Source organism: Prionailurus viverrinus, chromosome C1 (genome assembly GCF_022837055.1).
Source record: "Prionailurus viverrinus isolate Anna chromosome C1, UM_Priviv_1.0, whole genome shotgun sequence".
Taxonomy (NCBI): domain Eukaryota; kingdom Metazoa; phylum Chordata; class Mammalia; order Carnivora; family Felidae; genus Prionailurus; species Prionailurus viverrinus.
The window spans coordinates 129,011,972-129,032,447 of NC_062568.1; the positions used below are offsets into that span (position 1 = coordinate 129,011,972).

At 40.3% G+C, this 20,476-nt stretch overlaps 1 protein-coding gene across 1 annotated transcript in view; it reads left to right on the forward strand.

Annotated features, from left to right (window-relative positions):
- FRRS1 (ferric chelate reductase 1) overlaps positions 1-20,476 on the forward strand; it is a 111,896-nt gene that overhangs the window by 3,154 nt on the left and 88,266 nt on the right. The window lies entirely within an intron of this gene.

Here is a 20,476-nt window from a genome sequence, read left to right on the forward strand (position 1 = left end):
TCAGCTATTTGGCAGTGACTCTACTGTTTTCTAAAACATTGATATGAATGTATCTGGGGAGTGGGAGAAGGGCTGTGGTCAGAAGGGTCAGAAAACACTAGAGTGTTTCTTAAGGTCTGTATGGGAGTGTCTGTTTTGGGAAAGGAAAGGAGTTATTTAGGGTATTATGTATAGTCTGGTCCCAGTCCTGTAAGATTCTGGGTCTGAAGTGGAGGGATCTGCCTTATTTGGCTTTTATATTCATCAGCATTTTTTGTGTATCTTAATTTTGTAGTGATTATATACTGACATTATGAATAATTTTATTTTGTAAAATTTGGAATTGTGTTTTCAAAATCTCTTCTAAGTAGAACAGTTTATTCTGCATTTTTGGGAAATATCCAGACTTAGCCAGGGAAGAGAAGGGAAGATAGGAAGGAAATAGAGCTGAAGTCAGACAAGAAGAAGGACCTAATATAATGGTGATAGAGATACAGAAACCAGAGAGAGATTTTTCAAAAAAGGATAGTACAACACAAAGAAAACACATTTTGGAAACAAACTCGGGATTAGTTTTAATCTCTCTGAATTACAGTTGATCATCTGTAAATTGGAGAGAATAACGCTTCATTTGGAGGGTGGTTTTGAAGATTAGATGAAATAATGAAAGCATTCAAGGCATCTATTATATAGCCCTTGGTAAAAATCAGGCTTTTAATAAATGATAGCCTAAAAAGAGAAGGGCTGATGGCCAGTTGTCTTTGCTGGGTTCTGATGGCAGTTAGACAAAGCAGATGAAGAGGAAGTCTCCCAGAGCCTGGCCAGCAAAAAAGAATCTAAAGGTCTGTTATCTTACTCTGTGAAGAGGGAGTATAAAGGTGAACTCAGAAAAGGAAGTCAGAGCCCAAGGTTTTAGCCTAAATCATAGAGAACAGAGGAAGGACGTAAGAAAGAAGTAAGGTTTTGTTGCTGTACAATTAATATTTATTAGAACAATTATTGACATGTACATGTAATGGAGGTAAAGATAGTTGTATTTTATTTAAAAAAACAAAAACAAAAACAAAAGCCAAAACTTGTGTCATTAAAAAAGTCCTAAGCATTGATATAACAAATTGACCAAAAAGAGCATATGGAATGCTTTAAAACCATGATAAGAGGAAACTCGAGAGGGTGTTTTAGTGGTGATGGTTTCTTTTTTCTAAAGATAGGTATTTTAAAATGTTCTTTGGCCCTAAATTTAGAGCTAAATCATTTTTACCCTTGCAAATAAATTTAACTTCCTGTTGAAATCCTGCCTCCAGAATTTCCCTGTGGAAGGAGGGAGTTGGCAGCCTGTTTGGGGAACAAGGATGAGGGAAGGAAGACTTGAACTGATTTTCTATATTTGTCAGGACCACTTCAGCTGCATATGACAGAAAACAACAACAACAACAACAAGGCAACAGTGGCTTAAACGAGAGATAAATTTGTTTCTTTCTTGCATAAAAGTTTAGAGGTGAGCAATTCAAAGCTGGTGTGGCAGGTCTGTAAAGGCAGTCGGAAGCCGGGATCTCTCTAGCTCACAGCTTCCTCCCTCTTATTATGTGGATCTTATCATAGTACCACAAGGCTGCCAGAACTCCAGCTATCATATCCAAGTTCAGGCAATATAATGGAAGAAGAGGAAAAGAAGGGTATACCTCTTCCCTTTAAGCTTTCCTGGAAATACCAGACAGCATTTCTGCTTCTATCTCATTAGCCAAAACTTGGTCACAAGGTACACACAAATGTAACTTGTGTCTGGGCAGCAATGAGACTAGCCAAAACACAGGTTTTGTTATTAAGGAAAGAGAATGAATAACTAGTAGTGTCTGCCACAGTTTGCGTGGCACTTTATTTTCCATTTTAATTGTTATCAAAGCAATGCGATTTGGAGCAGGGGGATGGAAGGCCCAGGAGGAGTGTCTCCAAGGCAAAAAATGGAACTGATTGTTTAATGTGCTTGACCACATGGAGAGATGTTTCACAAACACCTTAGTTTTCTGTCAGAAAGCTTGGGGGTGATTAAGCAAACTTCCCCCAAACTTTAAAAAGTCCAGTTGGAGATTGCAGCTATAGACCTATTAGCCAAATGAGCTTGCTACAACTGAACTCCAGAACCAGCCAGCTTACCTAACCCATCATGGACAGACTGGAGAAATCATGCTCACTGCATGTTTATTCTCAGAAAAGGACAGAGGTGGGGTGCCTGGGGGGCTCAGTTGGTTGAGCGTTTGACTTCAGCTCAGGTCATGATGTAACGGTTCCGAGTTTGAGCCCCATGTGGGACCCTCTGCTATCAACAGAGAGCCTGCTTCGGATCCTCTGTCCTTCTCTCTCTCTGCCCCTCCCCTGCTCACTCTCCTGCCCCAAAATAAATAAGCTTAAAAACAAAAAAAGGACAGAGGTAAGCCAAGCTCACCAGTTATTTTTCCACAAATTTACCAACCAGCTAAATCACTCTCCACTCCCCAGGAATGGAGTAAATTAACTAGTGCAAAGAGAAGCCAGAAGTTTATTTAGGGAAGCTCTTTCTTTAAAAAAAAAAAAAAAAAAAGAAGTAGGGGAAAGCATTCTTCTTCAGGCATTACATAGCCCCTTAACTTCTTTTGTGGTCTAATTCCTAAGCTGTAATTTATCTTTCAAGGATATATAAAAATAAAATGTCTGAAATGTTTCAAAAATTAATATATACCCTATAAATAGTTAATAACAATGAATGTTTAATGAGCATCTAGGAGGTGCCAGGCACTGTTCTCAGCCCATTACATGAAATAACTCAATTCCCAGGACACTATTGTTACCCCCAATTTAAAGGTATGTAAACTGAGTGCCCAAGGTTAAGTAGTTTAAGGTCGCGTAGGAATCAAGTGGAAGAGTGGGATTTCAATTGTATTCTCAGCGACTCTTTTCAGTCAACTCTAAATCTGAGGGCATTGATGTTATCCCCATGGCCTGGAAATCAATAAAGGTTTTCTAAATTGAATTTGGATATTGCTGACTTTATGGCTATGACAACAGTGAGTTTGTTTTCTTCTAGGAATATTCTGGCTAATCTAATACTGTCATCTCAGGACAGCTGCCTCAGGAAATCTTTCCCTGCCTTGCCCTCTTTCCCGTGGGTCTGGGTTAGGTGTTCCTCTTTCGTGTCCTCTGTTGTATGATGTATGATATCATGTTGTATAATAACCGCCTTTTCTCTTTCTCACTAGAGTTTTTGAGGCAGGGATTGTGTTTCCTGTGTCTGGAATGCACAGCTGTAAATTGTTTACATTTCTTAGATGTATTAAGAAAACTATACTTTCTTCTTTTTAAAAAAAATTTAAATGACTTTTATTTTAGAATAGTTTGAGTTAAGAAAATGGGGCGCCTGGGTGGCGCAGTCGGTTAAGAAAATAGTTGCAAAGAGAATACAGAGAGATCCCAGTTTCCCCTGTTGTTAAGATCTTACAATAGTATTATTCATGTGTTACAATTAGTGAACCAATATTGATGCATTATTACAGTCCATAGTTTATTAGATTTCCTCACTTTTTACCTCCTATCCTTTTTCTGTTCTGGGAGCCCTTCAGGATACCACATAACGTTTAGTTGTCATGTCTCCTTAAACTCCTTTTGGCTGTGACAGTTTCTCAGACTTTCCTTAAAAAAAAAAGTTTTTATTGATATATAATGGACATATACCATTGTGTAAATTCAAGGTGTGCAATGTGTTGATTTGATATATATTGCAAATATGATTACCACTATAGAGTTAACTAACATTCCACCATATCACATAATCATTTCTTTTTGGCGATGCAAACCTGTAAGACCTAGTCTTCTAGTAAGACCTGGCCTCTTTGAAGTTCATAATACTGTATTATTGTCTATAACCACTATGCTATACATTAGATATCCAGGACTTATTTATCTACTGGTTGCAAGTTTGTAACCTTACAATATCTCCCCATTTCTCCCACCCTCAGCCCCCATACATACTATAACTTCTTTAGCCATTCGTCCATTGATAGATACTTAGGCTGTTTCCTTTCTTTTTCTTTCCTCTCCTCTCCTCTCCTCTCCTCTCCTCTCCTCTCCTCTCCTCTCCCCTCCTCTCCTCTCCTGTCCTCTCCCCTCCTCTCCCCTCCTCTTCTCCCCTCCCCTCCCCTCCCCTCTCCTCCCCTCCCTTCTCCTTTCCTCTCCTCTCCTCTCCTCTCCCCTCCTCTCCTCTCCTGTCCTCTCCCCTCCTCTCCCCTCCTCTTCTCCCCTCCCCTCCCCTCCCCTCTCCTCCCCTCCCTTCTCCTTTCCTCCCCTCCCCTCCCCTCTCCTCCCCTCCCTTCTCCTTTCCTCTCCTTTCCTCTCCTCTCCTCTCCCCTCCTCTCCTCTCCTCTCCTCTCCTCTCCCCTCCTCTCCTCTCCTGTCCTCTCCCCTCCTCTCTCCTCCTCTTCTCCCCTCCCCTCCCCTCCCCTCTCCTCCCCTCCCTTCTCCTTTCCTCTCCTCTCCTCTCCTCTCCTCTCCTCTCCTCTCCTCTCCCCTCCTCTCCTCTCCTGTCCTCTCCCCTCCTCTCCCCTCCTCTTCTCCCCTCCCCTCCCCTCCCCTCCCCTCTCCTCCCCTCCCTTCTCCTTTCCTCTCCTCTCCTCTCCTCTCCTCTCCCCTCCTCTCCTCTCTTGTCCTCTCCCCTCTTCTCCCCTCCTCTTCTCCCCTCCCCTCCCCTCTCCTCCCCTCCCTTCTCCTTTCCTCTCCTCTCCTCTCCTCTCCTCTCCTCTCCTCTCCTCTCCTCTCCCCTCCTCTCCTCTCCTGTCCTCTCCCCTCCTCTCCCCTCCTCTTCTCCCCTCCCCTCCCCTCCCCTCTCCTCCCCTCCCTTCTCCTTTCCTCTCCTCTCCCCTCCTCTCCCCTCCTCTCCTCTCCTGTCCTCTCCCCTCCTCTCCCCTCCTCTTCTCCCCTCCCCTCCCCTCCCCTCTCCTCCCCTCCCTTCTCCTCTCCTCTCCTCTCCTTTCCTTTCCTTTCCTTTCCTTTCCTTTCCTTTCCTTCCCCTTCCTTCCTTTCCTTCCTTTCCTTCCTCTCTGTCTCTCCCTCTGCTTCTTTCTTGCTTTCTTTCATGATTTCAGGAGTAGAATTTAGTGATTCATCACTTATATATAACACCCAGTGCTCATTCCAACAACTGCCCTCCTTAATGCCCATCATCCTAGGTTGTTTCCCATCTATATTTTTAAAAACTGCTCTGATCCCCTTTACTGTTCTCCAACTGCTGGACATGGGAAAGCAAAAATAATATTTGTCTGTTTTGAAACTAATCCTGATCCAATTATTTAAATAATTTCTTTGGGGCACGTGGGTGGCTCAGTAGGTTCAGTGTCTCACTCTTGATTTCAGCTCAGGTCATGATTTCGTGGTTCATGGGATCAAGCCCCACATTGGGCTCTGCACTTTCAGCACAGATTCTCTCTCTCCCTCTCTCTCTGCCCCTCCCCTGCTTGTGTTCTCTCTCTTTTTCAAATATATAAACATTAAAAAAAAATAATCTCTTTAAACTTGCCTCTATGAAATAATTGTTTTATTGTTTCCGTCCCCCTTCTCCGTACTTCTAAGCTGATGTCTGCCATACAGAGCAGGGTCTCACATGGAATCATTGCTATGGAGGAGTTGAACTCTGTGGCCTTGAACTGGGCATTGTGTAGGGGCTGGTGTTACCTAAAGTACATCTGTATAGTCCTGTTCCTGGTTATCCTGTTGACATAAGCTACTAATGTGTATAGCTGATAAATTCCTGGTCATTCTTTCTTGCCTTGGTCAGAGCCTAGAAGCCTTCTCTGCTGTTTAGGCTTCCTTGAGGTCCTCCTTCCGCTGCGGACCCCTCCAAGAGTCTGAAGGGTTCTTAACCTGGCCCAAGGGCCAAGGCATCCATTTCATAAGGCTTTGCTGGAAGCACCTCACTCTGCCATGGTGGATCCATGTAATATGGGCTGGGGATGGAAACTAGGTCCTGCCTGTAACTGATGTCTTTGCTTTACCCTCCTAACCATGCTGGGGCTCCCCTTTTTGGACCTTCCCCACCTTTTTTTTTTTTTTTTACCTAGCATAACACTCTTCAAGCAGAGTTCAAAACAGGGAGCAGAACAAAAAGTCCTCTATGCATTTGACAAATACTGTACCTGCTGTGTGGTAAGCACCATTCAGGAACTGTAGGAACAGTAATGAACAAAGCAGACATAAATCCTTGCCTATCTGGAGTTTCTATTCTTTTTTTTTTTTTTAATTTTTTTTTTCAACGTTTATTTATTTTTGGGACAGAGAGAGACAGAGCATGAACGGGGGAGGGGCAGAGAGAGAGGGAGACACAGAATCTGAAACAGGCTCCAGGCTCTGAGCCATCAGCCCAGAGCCTGATGCGGGGCTCGAACTCACAGACTGCGAAATCGTGACCTGGCTGAAGTTGGACACTTAACCGACTGCGCCACCCAGGTGCCCCTGGAGTTTCTATTCTTTAAAAAAAATTTTTAAATGTTTATTTATTTTTGAGACAGAGAGAGAGAGAGAGAGAGAGAGAGAGCGAGAGCACGTGAGCAGGGGAGGGGCAGAGAGAGAGGGAGACACAGAATCTGAAGCAGGCTCCAGGCTCTGAGCTGTCAGCACAGAGCCAGATGCAGGGCTCAAATTCATGAACTGCGAGATCAGGACCTGAGCTGAAGTCAGATGCTTAACCAACTAAGCTACCCAGGTGCCCCTGCAGTTTATATTCTAATAGTACCCTGAACCTGTCTGACTTGTTCCCACCAGTACACATCACACTATTTCTCTCATGTCCCTCTCTCTTTAGATGGTCACATTTTCACAATTACTCAAGCCCAGAAGGAATGGATTTCCCTTCCTTCCTACCAGGAACTAGTTCATTAGTAAGATTAAAGATAAAAGATAAAAAATTAGTAAGATAAAAGAACTTACAAAGTTCTGTATCAAAAATGCCTATAGTCTTGCTGCAAAATCATATTTTGAGTGACAAGTGTTTAATATTAACCCTTCTTTCTCTTTACATTAATTCTTTAGCAACCCGAGACTCTTACTGAGGCAGTTGGGTATCCTAGGCCAAATGGGAGAAAGTCTGGTATGTTGCAAAGGCAAATGATAAAGGTACATTTATATCTTTAAAATAGTATCCTGTATTACATCAGGATCTCCATTGCCTGGGTCAGTACCTGACACTGAAAGCCATTCAATAATGGCTATAAGAATGAGTGAAAGATGGGAGGAATGGATAACTTAATGGATTATATTATATTTATACTTTTGTTTCTGGATCAACGAATAATTTAGGCTAACATTTTTTTTTTAACGCTTATTTATTTTTGAGACAGAGAGCATGAACGGGGGAGGGGCAGAGAGAGAGGGAGACACAGAATTGGAAGCAGGCTCCAGGCTCTGAGCCATCAGCCCAGAGCCCGACGCGGGGCTCAAACTCACGGACCGCGAGATCATGACCTGAGCCGAAGTCGGCTGCTTAACCGACTGAGCCACCCAGGCGCCCCACAGCTGTACCATTTTAGATTCCCATCAACAGTGCACAGGGTTTCAATTTCTCCACATCATTGCCAGCACTTGTTCTTTTCTTTTTTTAAAAATTATTCTATTTTTTTAATGTTTGTTTATTTTTGAGAGAGAGAGAGCCAGCAGAGGAGGGGCAGAGAGAGAGGGAGACACAGAACTTGAAGCAGGGTCCAGGCTCTGAGTTGTCAGCACAGAGCCCGATGCGGGGCTCAAACTTGTGAACCACGAGATCATGACCTGAGTCAAAGTCAGACGCTTAACTAATTGAGCCACCCAGGCACCCCTCTTTTCTTTTCTCTTCTTTTCTTTTCTTTTCTTTTCTTTTCTTTTCTTTTCTTTTCTTTTCTTTTCTCTTTTCTTTCTTTCTTTCTTTCTTTCTTTCTTTCTTCCTTTCTTTCTCTCTCTCTCTCTCTTTCTTTCTTTCTTCTTTCTCTCCCTTCCCTCCTTCTTTTCTCCTTTTCTGTCCTTATACAAAGCATCACATAGTACATTGTATAAAAATAAAATTACATGAAATATAATCTATGAGTGATATGTGCTATATAGATTCTCAGTTTGATGACCAACACAGCCTAATTTACCAGGACACTTGGCTGAAGTATTTCACTGCCAATCCAGTAAACTCAGAGGAAAGGTCAACAGTATAAGACAGAGGCTAATCTGTTTTAACTGCCTAAGGTTTAAAAAAAGCCCTCTTCTCAATTTACAGTGACCGTGGGAGTCATTTTCCTGCTTACACAGTGATTAAAGGGATTGTATATCATGAATGTAGCATAGTGGATAATCAGCAAAACGTTAAGGTTAAATTAAATTAATCAGCACTTTGGAAAGTTTATTGCATGAACATAGGTTACATGTCTGTCAAGGCAAGTGATTGCTTCTTTATTTACATAGAAAAATAGTAATAAGCTTTCATTTTCTTTCTTTTTTAAAGTATTTTATTGGAAATAATTTATTTAGAGATTCAAACATAGTAAAGTTACATTTGAAAAATATATGTGGCTTATGGGGCACCTGGGTGGCTCACTCAGTTAAGCATATGACTTCGGCTCAGATTATGATCTCACATTCATGGGTTCGAGCCCCGCGTTTAGCTCTGTGCTTCCAGCTCAGAGCCTGGAGCCTGCTTCGGATTCTGTGTCTCCTTCTCTCTCTGCCCCTCCCCTGCTCACGCTGTTTCTCTCAAAAGTAAACATTAAAAGATTAAATATATATGTAATAGTGTTATTGAAATACAAATATGTGTAATGTACACTAAATTTAGAACAGATTCAGTATTTTAGTCTGAACCGATTTTGTGAATCATACTATATTCATTTAATATATCTCTAGGATCCATCTTGACTTTTCTTTCTCTCCTTCGTAGGGCTTATTGATTCTTTGATATTTTCATATAAGTTTTTAAAAAGTTATGAAAATTTGAGGTGATTTCTAATTCCTTTGTGTTATATCTTAATAGTAACATTAAAATTAAAATGTCAGACAACATTCTTGTGTTTATAATTCTGGAAGGCTTAGGAGGCATGGTGACACAAAAAGTGATTAGTAAGCATATTCAGGTTTGAGAAGCACCATTATGCCTTTGTGCTTCAAGTTTAGGCCTTCCTAACCTCCATTTTTAGGGACTCTCTACCCTGTAGCTTTCTGAAATCTGCAGGCCATCAGCCAGTTCAGCTGGATGAGCTTGAACTAAAATGGAATTTCTCAGCAATACTGAGAAATATTTAATGAACTAATGTGATGATTTTTATATGAATACTGTGGAATCAATGTATCCTTCTTTTTGTATATTAAAAATTGCCTATATTGGAAAATGAATATAGACTATATGAATAGTTTACAGTCAGTTTTACCACAGGTCACATCATCTCTGGGCTGAAAAAGTTCTTTGGCACCTTATTTAGTATGTGTGTTGTGTACCTACACAGCATTGTCTTGCAATATAATGATCAAATTGGTTTATAATATCAAATATAGAAAAAAAAATCAAACTTACACAAGTAATGAGTTTTCCTCCAAAGAATATATGGGCCACACAACGTTGTGACAAGCTCAGTAGCCGTGTTTTGTCAGCTCATACCTAGAGGAGTACTTAAACCCATGTTAGTTATATTTTACCTGGTAGCATAATCACAGATAAGGTTGTCTGCTTAATCCCTGGGATTAGTTGAAGAGGCAGAATGTGGTGTTATCTGTCATAATCAGGACCAGGGTAGCTGCTCAGTCTGAAAGATGGAGAAACACAGTAAGAATCGGGCAAGGAGTTTGGGGAGAAGGCTGCTGCTATTTAACAGGCTGGGAATGTCACCCCAGAAGTGACACAGGGAAAGCAGGCTAATTCTAGACCCTTTGACATATTCCATGCGTGGTTCTCACTGGCAATGCTTCATCTGCTGATCAGATGTCCTGAGTCTTCCCTACTGGGCAGAGTGCAAGTGGGCAGGGGCAAGAAGCTCTGCTCTTTTGGCGCTTGAGCTCACGGTTCACCTTCTAGGGCAAATGCTCTTCCTGAGACTTCCATGAGGTGCTCTGCTCGTTGAAGTCCACAGATTTACAACTTTGAAGATTCTATATATCTCTTATGGAAAATGGGTGCCACTGCAATTTTGTAGTATTCCCCATGTGTATTTTCATGAACTGTTGCCAGGTGAGCGTATACTGCTTTATCAATGTTTCTAGGACTATCTGAAAAATAGCACAGGTATTTTTATGATAGGGTTATGTTCATGACCTATGTTTTATTAGAATAAAGCAAAAATTAATTCAGTGACTCATAGGCAAAGGTAATAAACTCTATTTCCCCACGCCACCAATTTCCTAATTTTGTGAAGGTGTGAACATTTCTTTCTATGGCTGAGTGAATATGTGGAGAATTTCTGTTTTGGTTTCTTGGATGCTGTGCTCAAGTTGGGAGTCACTAGTACTTTTGCTGTTCAGAGTGTGAGCCAAGGGCCAGCAGTATCCCACATCACCTGGGAGCTTGTTAGAAACACGGAATCCCAGGCTGAACACCACATCAACTAAATCAGAGTGCATTTTAACAATATACCTAGGTGATTTGTAAGCACATTCAGGTTTGAGAAGCACCAGTCATGCCTTTGTGCCTCAAGTTCATACCTTCCCAAACCCCCATTTTTATGGACTCCTTAACTTTTCTGAAATGTACAAGCCATTAGGTAGCCAATTCAGTTGGATGCTTTTTAAATCCTAAAATCTACAACGTTGTGTGCCCTAAGTTGTCCTTCCTTATTTGTCAGAAAAGGGGGACTTTTTTCTTTTGTGTTCTTTATATATTTTACTTCTTTCCTCTTGATGATTTTTGCTTTTGAAGGCAAAGCATCACCTTTGGCTTTCAGACAACATATTTTCTCTCTGATCAACTTGAGGACTTTTTTCTATGACATCTCCCTCAACAACATTGAGATACTGGGTTTCTGTTTACTGTTGAATTATCAGAAAGGTGGGCTGCCATTAATTTCAATATTGTGTATATATATATATATATATACACACACACATATATATATACATATATATGTATATATATATTTTTTTTGAGAGAGAGAGAGAGAGAGGGAGGGTGCAAGTGAGCAAGGGGGAGAGAGAGAGAGAGAGAGAGAGAGAGAGAGAGAGAGAGAGAGAATGCCAGGAGGGACAGAAGAGAGAGAGAGGGAAGGAGAGAAAGAGAGAGAGAGAAGTGGAGCTCACCCAAAGCGAGGCTCATACTCGTCCAATGTGGGACTTGAACTCACAAACTGAGATCATTATTACCTGAGCTGAAGTCAGATGCTTAATGACTGAGCTACCCAGGCACCCTCAATATTGTATGTTTTCAAGTAGTTTTACAGTACCTCTAAAAATAAAACCACCAGGGGTGCCTGGGTGGTTGTTGGTTAAGGGTCTGACTTTGGCTCATGATCATGATCTCATGGTTCATGGGTTTGAGCACTGTGTTGGGCTTTGTGCTGACAGCTCGGAGCCTGGAGTCTGCTTCAGATTCTGTCTCCATCTCTCTCTGTCTTTCCCCCACTTGCACTCTTTCTCTCTCAAAAAAATAAACAGTAAAAAAAAAAATAAATAAAACCACCAAAAAGACTGCTTGGTAGCTTTTTATGCCACGTTGAACTTTTTTGTCTTGTTTGACTTGTCTCCACATTGTAGAAATCTTTCATGATCCAGTAATTGCACCGTTGGGTATTTACCCAGGAGAAGTGAAGACTAACTCAAAAAGATATATATACCCCTATGTTTATTGCAACATTATTTACAATAGCCAAGACATGGAAGCAACCTAAGTGTCCATCAATAGACAGATGGATAAGGAAAGTGGTGTGTGTGTGTGTGTGTGTGTGTGTGTGTGTGTGTGTGTGTGATGGAATATTACACAGCCATAAAAAGAATGAGATCTTGCCATTTGAAACAACATGGATAGACCTAGAGGGCATTCTGCTAAGTGAAATAAGTCAGACTGAGAAAGACAAATGCCATATAATTCCACTCATAAGTGGAATATAAAAAATGAATAAGCAAGCAAAAAGCAGAATCAGAACCATAAATACAGAGAACAAATTGATGGTTGCCAGTGAGGAGTTGGGCAAAATCGGTGAAAGAGAGAGGGAGATCCAGGCCTTCAGTTATGGAGTGAATAAGTCATGGGAGTAAAAATCAGAGCACAAGGAATACAGTCAATGGTATTGTAATAGTGATGCAATGGGACAGATGGTAGCTATACTTGTGAACATAGCATAGTGCATAAACTTGTCAAATCACTAAGTTGTACATCTGAAACTAACGTAACTTTGTGTGTTAACTATACTCAAATAATAGTTAAAAAAAGAATCTTAGCCATAAGTCTCCTGTTATTTTATTCTAGAACTTTGAACCAATTAAGGGAAAAATACTTATTGCACATTTTCTCATCTCTGTTCCTTTAGTTTTGTTTTCTTTATTCCCCCCCCACCCCCACCCCACACACCCTTCTTTGTTATAAAAGGAAAAAAATCTTCATGGGACATGTCGCCATTTTGAAATTTAGGTATGTGTGTATATACTATTTTTGCGTGTGTATCAGAAGTCACATTTTGAAATATTCTCTGTAAGTCACACTTAAACCTTTTTAGTTGGTAAAGGCCAACAACATTATGGTTTGTTTCATAAGACCTCTCTTTACTTTGAAACCATATCCTCTGTTTCATTGTTTTCTCTAAAAACCACACAGGATGATGAAGAAATAAAGTGAGAGAAGTCTGCTGAATTAGACATACAACATGCTATGCTAAGTATCATTTATTAAATTATATCTAGAATTTCATGGCACAAGGAGTAGGATCGTCTGAAAGTGACCCCGAGAGCTCACTCTTAGTTACCTGAACCACTGGGCCATTTGGAACTTGGAATACCCTTCCATCACTGGGAGAAACCACACTTGAACCCAGTGTCCTATAAGACTTATGGCATTATTTTACCCTCTCGTGGGAACCACAACTTTGTGTGGTCTCTGCTGTCCTTGGGTGCTGAGAAGCTGGCTTTCACAGTTACTTCCTCTAAATAGGTAATATGCAATCCAGACCACCTAACATTTAAGTTATCTGCTTATGTCTTCTGAGAAGGTTGCTTTCATGCTTGCCCTCTAGTGTGGAGGGGTCTTTTTCCTGAAATACTGGGCTGACTGTCCTTCAGCTGGCCTGGGTCCCTGCATACTTCATGGGGAAAATGGTAGAATCAAAGGACCTGTGACTTTTCTTGCTGCTGACTTTTTGAGTATTCTCAATAAAACCTATCTTTTTAACCCTTACAATATGATATTATAAAATTTACCCTGAGCTCTGGTGGCCACCACAAAAGGACCCATCTTGCACAACACATTTATTGGTGATCATCAAAGCTTTGTTCTGCATGCCTCACTTTGGGCAGTTCGTATCTCAGTTCGAATAATTGTAACATGGATTGGAGTCACTGGCCGTGTTCATATTTTGCTTTGGAGAAAATGTCTTCCTATTTAAGTCTATTAACTCATGCATCTTCTTCTCAGCCATCTACCTCCCTTATTCACATCTCTCCTTGCCCAGCTAAGATTCCGTGATGTATTGTTCAATAATACTGTTGCTAGTTCCCTAAACTCCCTTCCCCTCTGTCTTCTTTGTGGCATCTGCCAAAGCTGCAACCGTGGAAAAACCAACCCCTTTGTCTCCATCTGCACCTGACCAACCACTACTGGAGAGAGTTACACAATAGGGCATGTTGATTTCACAGAAGATTAGTTGAAATGACTTCAAACTGTATAGTCACCCTGAAATGATTCTCAGTTTCTCTCCCATTTTCCATAATGATTGTTGCAAACCTCTTCTTCCTTTCATCTGCTAGGATTCTCAGAAGGGGGTCTTGACTTTCATTTTCTAGAGAAAATAGAAGCCATTAAATGGAACTCCATTGCCTGTCCTATTCCCAGCACACGCAACCCTAACTGCATCTCTATCCATAATATTCTATTTCCCTTCACAATATGGGTATAATTATCTTCCTAAGGCTAAATCATCCTCTAGTGCTTTTATTTTACCCCCTCCACCTTTTAACGTACCTGAGTTGTGGATTATCTTTTCTCTGAGTATTCAAACTTTCTCTCATCTTAGTTGAAGCTTTTAAAAAGGCTCAAGTTTTTCCCCATTAAGAGAAAGAGAGAGGGGCGCCTGGGTTGCTCAGTCGGTTAAGTGTCCAACATGGGCTCAGGTCATGATCTCACGGTTTGTGAGTTCGAGCCCAGCATTGGGCTCTGTGCTGACAGCTCAGAGCCTGGAGCCTGCTTTGGATTCTATATCTCCCTCTCTCTGCCCCTCCCCTGCTCGTGCTCTGTCTCTTTCTCTCTCAAAAATGAATACATAATCAAAAACATTTTTTAAAAAAGGAGAAAGAGAGAAAGAGAGAGAAAGAAGAAAAAAATCTTGATTCCTTTATTCCCTTCTAGGTACTGCCCTAGTTTCTCTTTACAGACATATTTTTGAAAAATTGTTTCTATGTAGTATTTCTGTTTCTCTCCTGCTAGCAATTTCTAAATGCTCTCCAAGCTAATTTCGGCTTGTATTACTCTATCTCAGGATTTCTTAACCTTGGTTCTATTGGCATTTTAGGCTGAATCATTCTTTTATGTGTGCGGTGCCGTCCTGTACAGTTTTGGATGTTTAACAGCATCTGTGGTCTTTATTCACTAGATGCAGGCAGCAGCCCTCTCCCTCCAGCTGGGACAACCAAAAATGTCTTTAGACATTGCCAAATGACCCTCATGGGGCAAAATTGTCTCTGGTTAAGAATCATTCCTCTATGACTTTGATGATGCTAAATTTCATTTTTTTATGTGACTTGAAATCACAGTGGCATCTGACATTGTTAACTTCTCCCTTCTTAAGACAACATTTTTCTCTCACTTCCAATGACCTAATATTCTCTTGATTTTCCTTTTTCCTCTCAAACTGTTTCCTTTCTTTCCTTTCCTTTCCTTTCCTTTCCTTTCCTTTCCTTTCCTTTCCCCCCTCTCCCCCTCCTCCTTTCTCTCTCTCTTTCTTTAAATCTCCTTTGCAGGTTCATCCTTTGCCAATGGATAATTAAGTGTTGGCATTCTCTTCTTACTCAACTCTCTTTCTGGGGAATCTCATCCCAGTCCAAAGCTTTAATTTCCGTATTTATACTTCTGCTTCCAGCTACAAGGAACTAGCTTCAGTATGGTGAACAGGCCAACCTTCCTACCATCAGCAACAAAAAAAATCTGGATACAATAGTTTACCCATACTTTGTGAGTCTTATCTCTATGTGATAGCCTTATCCTTTAGAGAGAAAAAAAAACTCTCCTAGTTCTATCTTTCGAAAGGTAAGAAAATTAGTTCTTAATAAGAATAATACAGATAAAGATGGAAATGATGGGGCACCTGGGTGGCTCAGTCTGTTGAGTGTCCAACACTTGATTTCAGCTCAGGTCATGATCCCAGGCTCTGTGCTGAGTGTGGAGCCTGCTTAAGATTTTCTCTCCCTCCCTCTGCCACTTTCCGCTGCTTGCACTCTCACTCTCTCTCTCTTAAAAAAAAAAAAAAAAAAAAGGAAATTATATTCCTTACATTGGCCTGGAAGGGCCTACATAATCAGCCTTTAACCCTGCCTCTCACCTTTGTACCCTTCCTAACCTCATTCTCCATCACCATCCCTCTTCCTACTTGGCCATGGTTCAGTCCTTTGCTCATGCTCTATCACAGGGCACTTTTTTCCTAGAATGCTTCTCTCACCCACATCTGCCTTTTTAACTCATCCTTCAGGTCTTACTTCAAGCAGACTTCCTCAAGCAGCACCCCCTGACCTTCCTGACCAGTGTCAGTCTCCCATTATGGAGCCCTTTAGTGGTCCCTGAACATCTCCTTTTGGCAGCTTTACACTTTACAGTAGCAGCTTTACCCTTACTTGTGTAGTTAATGAGGTACCAGAATACAGTTGAGTGGTGAAGAGCAGGGATTTTGGAACCAAGAGTTTCCTCATCTTTAAAATGGGTACAGTAATAGAACCTAACTTTAAGGTTTGTTGTGAGTCTTGAATGACTTAGTGTTATGTACAATGCTTAGAATGGTGCCTGGAGCATAGTAAGCATATGTAAATGTCTGCTATAATTAAAAAAAATTAATTATCGCCTGTCCTTCCCACTATTTTTGCTCATCACTTTTTTCTCAGTGCCAACACAGTTTATGACACATAGCAGGCTTATGGTAACTGCCAGGGTAATGCATAAATTAAAATATTTGGAAAAAGAAATGCTATATAAATGCGAAACACAGTTGTATAGATGAAAAAATAGAGATTTTGCATTGTATTTTTAAAATGATTCTACTACTGGAATGCCTGGGTGGCTCAGTTGGTTGAGCATCCGACTCTTGATCTCAGCTCAGATCTTGATCTCAGGGTCATGAGTTCAAGCCCCACATTGGTCTCTGTATTGGGTGTGAAGCCTACTGAAACACACACACACACACACACACACACACACACACACAAAAGAACATAAAATAAAAATGAAATGGTTTTACTATATTCATTCACTATTTTTATTTGCACAGTCTAAGCTGAGAGAAAATAGGTGATTTCTTAATTTTAGGAAAATTTAAATAATATTTTATGCCGGTTGAGTTCATTATAACAAAATCAGTGTAGTCAGAATCTTTGAGTTAAAATAGTGTAAATTTGAAATTTATATCCAAATTCAAATTTCTGTCTTAAATACATTAGAAGTAGATATAACTTTCCTTAACAGACAATGAAAACAAACATCTTAGACTTAGAGGTTAAGGCTTAGAAAACAATGAGCCATTTTAGCTCTTAAATGATCATGCAAGATTTTTTTTTTATTTTATTTTTTTAAATTTTTTTATGAAATTTATTGATGCATGCAAGATTTTTTAAACAAACTTTCAAAGACTCAGTTTTTTGATGACAAGGTATTAAATAAATATGAATTGGACAAGAAAACTGGGCTCTGTAAGCATGTATCTGAGATTATGTATCTGGCCCAGAGATCACTGGATTCTTTGAGTCATTATGAATTATTAGATATTAATAATTTGAGAAATAATCATGCCGCATGAGCAACGATAATTCAATGCAAAAAATCTAAAGGCACGAAGAGATATTGATAAAGTAGTATCTTGTCATTTGTATTAGTCAGCTCAGGCTGCCATAACAAAATACTACAGATTGGGTGGCATAAACAACAGAAATATACTTCTCACAGTTCTGGAGGCTGAGAAGTCCAAGATAAAGGTGCTGACTGATTTTATTCCTGGTGAGAGCTTTTTTCCTGGTTTGTTGATAGCCACCTTCTCACTGTCATCACATGATAGTGAGAGCAAGCTCAGGGCTCTCTTCTTCTTAAAAGGGTATCAGTCCCATCAGATTAAGACCCTATCCTTATGACCTCATTTAACTTTTATCACCTCCTCACAGGTCTTATCCCTAAATACTGTCACACTGGGGGTTAGGGTTCAGCATATGGATTTCTAGGAGACACAAACATTTAGTCCATAACACCATTCAAAAGAAGGAGAGAATAGGGGCGCCTGGGTGGCTCAGTCTGTTAAGCGTCCGACTTCAGCTCAGGTCATGATCTTGGGTTCATGAGTTCAAGCCCCATGTCAGGCTCTGTGCTGGTAGCTCAGAACCTGGAGCCTGCTTCAGATTCTGTGTCTCCCTCTCTCTCTGCCCTTCCCCTGCTTGCACTCTGTCACCGTATCAAAAATAAATAAATGTTAAAAAAAAAAAGGAAAGAATATTATTCAGGTGAATATGCCAAAAAATTTTAGAGGAAGAGGATTTTGGGATTGACTTCAAAGGATTTGGACTTACAGAGTTGGAAATTATAACATGATCTGATTATTATATGTGGAAAGAAGAAGGCATATAGGATCTGTGTGCAGCCAGTGAGAATTTCGGGTTGATTGGTCTCCTAGTACATGAGAGGGAAATGAGCGGAAAGTATGTGAATTCCAAGGCATGAGAAATTTGAATGATGAGCTGTGGAATTTGTATTTTATTTCATGAGCAATAGGGAGCCACATTTCTAAAAAGGACTGATATCAGGGGTACCTGGGTGGCTCAGTTGGTTAAGCTTCCAATTCTTGGTTTCAGCTCAGGTCATGATTTTGCAGTTTATGGCATTGAGCCCTGTATTGGGCTCTCCCTCTGCCCCTCCTCTGCTCTCTCTCTCTCTCTCAAAATAAATAAATAAACTTAAAAAAAAAAGGAAAATTTTAAAAAATTAAAAAGAAATATCAGAGCTGTTCTCACAGAATATTAATCTGAGAGAGATTTTAAGGGGCTGAAACTGGTAGCTTACTACTGGTCTGGTTAGGAGGTTGTATTACTAGTCAGGAAAGAGGTAATGAGAGCCTGATCTGTAATAGTGGTATCAGGTATTCACCCATGAGTCCAACATTGATCCTTCCTTAATAAGCCAGCTTTCTAGTGGTGAATCATACAAATAAACTAGTAATTACAATATAATGGGATAAGTGCTAGGATAAGATTCAATTCACTAGTACTATCTAATAATTTTAAACTTGAATATACCTAATCAAAATGCTCAATATTTACAAGGCAAAAATGGATAGAACTACAGGGAGAATTTGACAAATCTGCAATCACAGTGGAATATTTTGATTCATATCTCAAAATTAATGATAGAGTAGACAAAATATTAATAATGATATAGAAGCTTTGAATAATGCCAGTAACTATATTGATGTTGGCTTAAATCAGAGACTAGCAGGGGCCCAGAGAATAATGTATCCAACAACTAGAGAATATACCTTGATACTGTTTTTCCTTTCCCCAAATTCTCTTTCACAGTCTCCATTTTCCCACTTTTCAAAAAAAAAGGAATACCTCTTATCCATCCCAAATTTTCCATGATGCATCATCTTGGGGAACACAAACTTTAGATGTATAATATTGGCATTGGAGAATTCTCCCTCTCTCTCTTTTTATTTTAGAGAGAGAGAGAGCATGTGTAGGAGAGGGGCAGAGGGAGAGAGGGAACATTTATGTATGTATGTATGTATGTATGTATGTATGTATGTATGTATTATTTGCAGAGAGAGAGAATCCTAAGCAGGCCCCACGCTGCCAGCACGGAGCCCGACAGGGAGCTCTATTTCACGACCCTGGGATCATGACCTGAGTGGAAATCAAGAGTCAGATGCTCACTCAGGTGTCCTGGAGAATTCCCTTTTAATCTTAAACCTTCCATAGGCCATTGTCTTTTCCTGTCTTATATGAATATCCGTTTAGAGTGAGTCATGACATGAGAGAAGTAGTAATGTGACCTGTGTTGGGATATTCCAAAGTCAGTAGTAAGGTGCAGTTGGAGGACAGTTTTTGTTTGACAGTTTATTTGACCTCTTTCATATTCATATTTTGTCAAACAGTGAGTTACCCGTGAGGGAGTCACGTCAGAGCAGCACACTCAGGTGGGTCAGAAAGGCAGGCGGCAAGGATGCGGCCCCCATGCTGTAGCTGTAGCCTTTCCAGTCAAAGCGCTGGAGTCTTCAAGGGCTTACCCTGGCGAGAAGCACTTCCTGAATAAGAAACTGGGACAAAATGATAGATGTGGCTTAACCAATAATTACCTATAATTATGAAACATAAAGAAGTTTTTCTTAACTATTAATAATAAAAAGAAAATGTATTAATTATGTTGAAGAAGTCTTGATTATCTTTCTCTTTTTCCCATAGAAAATGATATAAAAAGCCATCATCATTTGAAGGGGTGATTGAAAGTGTCAGCTCAGAGTCACCTGGGTTACTCAGTCGGTTAAGGGCTGGCCCTTGATTTCAGTTCAGGTCATGATCTCACGGTTGTGGGATTGAGCCCCATGTTGGGCTCTGTGCTGACAGCTTAGAGCCTGCTTGGGACTCTCTCTCTCTCTCTCTCTCTCTCTCTCTCCCTCACTTTCATTTCTGCCCTTCCCCCACTCTCTCTTCCAAAATAAATAAATAAACTTAAAAAAAGTATCAGCCCAAAAATGTAGAACAAGTGAGATATGTTCATGATATTTTCTGTTTTTCTAGGTTATATGATGTTTGTGGAGTTTATCATCCTTTAAATTTATAATTCGTTGTGATTTTATTCCTGTATTACATAAATACTTACTTTTGTACCAGTTTTTGTTAATAATGTATTCTTTTTTATTTTTAAAATTTTTAATATTTTTTTGGTATTCTTTTTTTTAAAGAGGTCTGCAACTCAAGTTATATTTGAACAAAACCTGAATCCATCTTTAGACCTGATCTTTTTCTGTCTATTTCTCTCATCATTGCTTTTCATGTTCTTAAAAGCAGGACCGGGGCGCCTGGGTGTCTCCGTCGGTTAAGCGGCCGACTTCAGCTCAGGTCATGATTTTGCGGTCCGTGAGTTTGAGCCCCGCGT